This window comes from Dermacentor andersoni, chromosome 1 (assembly GCF_023375885.2).
Source record: "Dermacentor andersoni chromosome 1, qqDerAnde1_hic_scaffold, whole genome shotgun sequence".
Taxonomy (NCBI): domain Eukaryota; kingdom Metazoa; phylum Arthropoda; class Arachnida; order Ixodida; family Ixodidae; genus Dermacentor; species Dermacentor andersoni.
In genome coordinates, this window is record NC_092814.1 from 209,609,511 (window position 1) to 209,615,516 (window position 6,006).

A 6,006-nucleotide genomic window follows, 5' to 3' on the forward strand; every position below is an offset into this window, starting at 1 on the left:
ACAATAGACAAACATCGTTAATCTGGGCCCAACCCGTGTACGCTGTAACCAAGCGCAGGTACCGGTGGATAATACGTAGCTGCGTTTGATATAAGCCACTGAAGTTGTATACTGCTGAGATTGCTGTAGAGCCTATTTGTAGACATTAGTATACACATAGTGTATACCTCCGCATTTGTTGACCACATGATATCATCTACGTAGCCGCTCTCGGCAATCCCAAGACAGTCTTCACAGTTGTCGCATCACTTTTGCGGCAGTAGAATAAAGTAAGCAAAACGCCGATCCAATTGTTATAATAGATGTTATGAACGCCAGCTTCAGCTACAAGTGGATTCCAAACAGGCATCAAGCTAACAGCAAATACACTCGTAATGTTTGTAGCTGACAACGCGGACTTTGTGAATGTGCGATGAACCGATGTCGCGCATGTGGTCTTCGCGTTGTGTGTCGTCCGATTCTCGGATACATTTCACATTGTCTTCATATCTCGGCTGCGTCACTAACATCGGGCGGTTTTTTGTTGACTGATATCCTGCGCTATAAACCTATCAAAGTTTCTCATTCACTTAAAATAGGTGCCAAATTCTCTGAGCCCACCCAGTATTTCGCCGGCGGTATGCCTGCGCAGCCACGCATATGAGTACCTCAATGCTGTACTGATTGCTTTGACCTATCATCGGAACAGAAAATTAGCACTAACATACGTGCGGGCATCACATTTGGCGGTACGCTGGAAGATATGCTACAAGTACGCTGTATTACTAATCGACACTGGCAATAATGCGTCTGAAACGTCTGAAGGGCCCTGTAACGGCTTTTACAAACAGCGCATTCATGTTAGCGTTCCAGTCTCATACGATAGCCCACAGCGTTTGTCATACAACCTACCAGCGCATTTCCTTCGTCCATGAAAAAAGATGAATAGTGGTGTTAAAGATGAATAAGCCACCCGTTCCGGCGCGCATGGCGCGCAGAGAGAGAGAGAGAAAGAGACAAAAAAAAATGAAGGAGGAAAAGGCGCTCACAATCCTCCGAGCGCGCACGCCCTCGCGCGCGGAGCTCCTGCGCATGCTCGGAGCTCTTGCGCATGCGCGGCGGTGCGCCGTCTCAACGAGTGCGCCAGGCACGTAAACGGTTGTACCGGTGTGCGGTGTATGCCTGAACGTCGGTGTCTGTGTATGCGTGTCATCTTTGTGGCATCACACGTCAACTACACTGAACGGTAAGCTTTAGCAAAGACGTTTTGCGTCAATAGCTCATGATTATGTGAGCGCATCTCTTAGCGCGAAGCGGCTGCATGTAGCGCAGGCGACTCGGGTATAGTGTCGGTTTGTCGTTGACATGGTTTGATAACGCGCTCTTGTTCTCGCTTCTAGTATACGGAATGTTTTACGGCGAGCGATCGCTCGGGCTTGTTGATTTTAGCATTATAGTTTACGTGCGTAAAGAAGGACGTACACCATGTTTTAACTTGATACTGTATGTTGTGTATGTTGTGTACGTTGTGCATTGTGTATGTTGGGCAGCCAGTGCGGTAGATCTAATTTCGTGGCGCTTGATCCGGCCGCGATGAATGCTGCGCCGCATGTCTAGTGAAATTCTCGTGACACGCTTTACGTATATATCTCGAAATTGTGTTAGCATCAAGAATGTTCAGACAGACACGTATAGTTGAATAACTGATAACGTACTCGAATGAAAGGCCGTGTTTGCGGGGCATGCATCAGCAGTGTGTGCGCTGCCGTTTTCGCATCGTTTGGGAACTTACCGCAAGTTAATTTTGGGAAGTTACCGCAAGCAAAACACGAGACTTGAAGAAATATCAAGCAAAAATCTCTAATTCACCCAATCTATTTATATGCAACCACAAACGCTTTGGAGCATCAAACCTGCGATAAGCTCAGTCACTTGCAGCTTCGCAACTTAGCCGAAAAAATTGGAGAACACTAAATTAGTCGTTCCGGGAAGCACCTTTACACGTTTCAAACTGAAGGCATTGCGTTTGACGGTAGTTGGAAGATTTTTTTTTGTCTCTTTTTTTAAACAGTTTAGCAGCAGAAGTTATCTTTCGAGCTATATGAAAAGCGTTAAGCGCTTTTCGATGCTTCGGCGTTATGCAGTTTACGTGCTATTAATCACTAGGCAGCTGCTGGCGCAGATTCGCATTGTGCCAGTCGTGCATGGTATGAAGCCCTTGTCGTGTGTAATAAGTGTTCCGGTTTTCATTACTGTTGCATGTAGTGCCGTCGTCTTGGACAGACTGCATACTATATGCGCTGTACAAAAGAAAAAAGAGCCAGATTATCAATTTGGTGGTCATTTCTTAGTAGATAACGCACAGATTATTCAAATAATTCAGTGGACATTGCATTTGTTCTACCCTTATCACCACGCCTAAGAGATTGTAACATGTTTTAGTTGCTAAGTAACCTGATCAGTACGCCCCCATTCATGTGCATTCTACTGAAAGTGTGGCAAATGTATTCATCTCGAAGTATGAGAAAAGAGACATTGCAGACTGTTCTAAACGGAAATAAATTGCAAATGTTAACGTGATTGTTCAAAAGTGCAGTCAGTATGCTGAGCATGTTCGTTCGGCACGGGCATATTGCATTAACACCTGAAAAATGTGCACAGTCCAGCCGGGTGTCTTTGTTTCAACAATTATTATTATAGGAATCGTTTGGGATTCTCGCATTTATTTTATTTTTATAAGTACACTGTGTCTCACATGAACCTGTCTTGAAACGAAACGTACCGTTGCTGGCACCGGCGACCATTACGGTTGTCTAACTGCTTATCACACTGTAATATAACGAAACATCATAATGGTACTGATTAATATTGCCATGTAGTCTTTAGTCAGAGAAACAAAGTTAAACTAGAGGCATAAGTGATGAGAGCAAATTATATAAAAAACTACTATTGAACCGTAAAAATATCTCATTGTATAGTTTTCGCTCACATTGTTGCATTTGTTTTACGTGTGTCTCTGTGTCTTCCGTGCTGTACTCGTGCGGCCATCAATTAGGAACTTGCCGAAGCCCTTGTCAGCTTTATTAAACAAGGGATTCAAGTCAGTTGCATCTAATACTACATATCAAGTGACCGACGTGTTATTCGTTTTATCTAAATATTATGGACTGGCAGTACTTGGCAAGCATTAAACCACAATATTTTTTTTATTGCACTTAAGCTGCAGGCGTCATAGATTGCCAGAAAATTTTCATGAAAACAGCCAGGGAAGGCTTGGAAAAAGATCGGGAAATCTTAAAATGGCCACATAGGTATGCTGTCTTGTCATATGTCATACAACGTTACCAGAGAATCTCTGTGTTAAATATATTTTTAAAACCTTTCACTTCATAAAAATTGAGGGAAATTGGTCCTATTTATTGAAAAAAAAAGAATGTCAAGCATACTGACAAGGCATTTCTTACTCAATATGTTTTTTTTGCGTTAACGTCCTGAACCTCGATAGCCTAGAAAAAAATTTCATCTTTCAAAGCACCTTAAATAATTTACTGTGATAGAATTCATTCGAACTATCTTATCAGTTCTGTTTCCTAGGAGGTGCATATCTGTCGTGCCATGACACAAAGTGCTCGTGTGGTATTTCGGGTGCTCATGTGGTATACCTAACTTGGAAACCTGTTAGCATGCCCAAGAGGCCTCATTACCTGTAAGAAATTAAGTGACCATATCAATACAATCAACCCATCTGCCTTCTGTTGAAGTTATGGCCAATGACCATTCATTTAAAAGTATGAGAAAGACATTTAAATGTGTATTAAGCAAAATAAATTACAATCTTAGGCATGATACTGTGAATATTCCAGTCACGTCTTCTGAAAATATCCCTCTGCACGGGCATACTTAACTACCAGCCAAAAAATTGTACAGACAGCACAACTGGGTAACGTTTCAGCAATAAATATAGAGACCATTTGGGATAAGTACATTAATGCATCATATATGAACTTGTCATAAAAGGGAACATACTGTTGCTGGCACGAGCAGCAGTTGTGACTGTTTAATTGTTCACCATACCATGCAATAAAACATTGTATAAAGGTACTGATTTGTATTGACAAGCAGCCCTTAGTCATAGTTAAACCGCATTAAGTATTGACTTAGATGGTTTGAGCAAATATATTAAGCTGCTTAATGAACATACAAAGAATACACACTTGTTATTTTTGCCTCATATTGCTGCATCTACTTATTTGCAGCATACACCTGCAGCACCTTTGGGACTAATGACACAAAGGTCAAGGCCAGCCTGGCGACCATGCTTGCCAAGGAGTAGTGTAAATATGTAATCTGTTTCCATAATTAGCATAAGACATGAATTTAAGGAATTCATATATTATATCGAGCAATAAAAACGGTTAATGCATTGCCGGTGCATTTGTTTTATTTTTTTTGCACTGCATGATTCAACACTATATAAATTCTTTCTGTTTATGCAACATATATGAAAGTACAGCTGGTTCAGGAGCATTATTAATCTGCTAACAGTAATGCATAAGTGCAGATGAAAAGGAACAGGTGCACATGCATAAATACATTCAAAACGTTTTGCTACCGCATGTAAAGAAAAATGTAAACTAACTTGTAAAAAAAAAAAACTAGTAGGTAGCCGCTATGGAGTTATGGCCTTATACACTCTTTGTAGACTTGTCTATAAAATGTCTGTGTCTATAGAGTGTCTGTAGATTAATGAAAATGCATGTTTGTTGACAAATGTCTGCAGAATGTCATAGAAGAAAGTGTATCGGATTATAAAGTTCTGTTTTTGTAGACTGAAGTCTATAGAATGTCTATAGACTATCTATATACATTTGTCTATAGACATTCCATAGACTTCAGTCTGCAAAAGTAGAAGTGTATATATAGTTCTACTTTTGTAGACTGAAGTGTATAAAATGTATACAGACAAATGACATCTATAGACATTCTATAGACTTCAGTTTACAAAAGTAGAACTGTAAGCCTATACACTTGTCCATCGACATTCTGCAGACAACTGTCTACAAACATGAATTTTAATTAATCCATAGGCACTCTATAGACTCAGACTTTTTATAGACTAGTCCATAAAAAGTGTATGGCCATAAGTCTATTGACAGTCTATAGGCTCAGACTTCTTATAGACTAGTCTATAAAATGTGTATGGCCATAAGTCTATAGATAGTCTAAAGACTCAGACTTTTTATAGACTAGTCTGTAAAAAGTATGGCCATCAGACTATAGACTGTCTATATGTAGTGTATAGACAGTCTATAGACTCAGACTTTTTATAGACTAGTCTGTAAAAAGTATGGCCATAAGTCTTTAGACTGTCTATATGTAGTGTATAGACAGTCTATAGACTCAGACTTTTTATAGACTATTCTATAAAAAGTGTATGGCCATAAGTCTATAAGCGGTCTATAGGCAGTCTATAGACTCAGACATTTTATAGACTAGTCTATAAAAAGTGTATGGCCATAAGTCTATAGACCGTCTATAGACAGTCTATAGACTCAGACTTCTTATAGACTAGTCTATAAGAAGTGTATGGCCATAAGTCTATAGACAGTCTATAGACAATCTATAGACTCAGACTTTTTATAGACTAGTCTATAAGAAGTGTATGGCCATAAGTCTATAGACGGTCTATAGACAGTGTATAGACTGTCTATAGACTCAGACTTTTTATAGACTAGTCTATAAAAAGTGTATGGCCATAAGTCCATAGACTGTCTATAGACTAGTCTAAAGAAATGTCTATAGACAGTCTATAGACTCCATAGACAAATGTCTATAGACTGTCTATGGACTTTCTATAAAAATTTTTGTAAGGGCTAGCGCTGCACTCAAACTTATACAAATTTGCGGATGATACTGCTTTAATACTACCCCATGAAAATATTAATGAATGCGTTACTTTGTTACAGGACGACATATACAAAATAATGTCATGGTTTGAGAACAAATAAATATTTGTGAACAAAGCAA

At 39.5% G+C, this 6,006-nt stretch overlaps 1 long non-coding RNA gene across 1 annotated transcript; it reads left to right on the forward strand.

Moving 5' to 3' along the window:
* The first annotated feature begins 1,087 nt into the window (after positions 1-1,087).
* On the forward strand, positions 1,088-4,407 carry LOC140215286 (uncharacterized). Its single transcript, XR_011892244.1, has 2 exons — positions 1,088-1,225; positions 4,236-4,407. It is a non-coding gene; the product is annotated as an uncharacterized lncRNA (long non-coding RNA).
* The last annotated feature ends 1,599 nt before the right edge of the window (positions 4,408-6,006 follow it).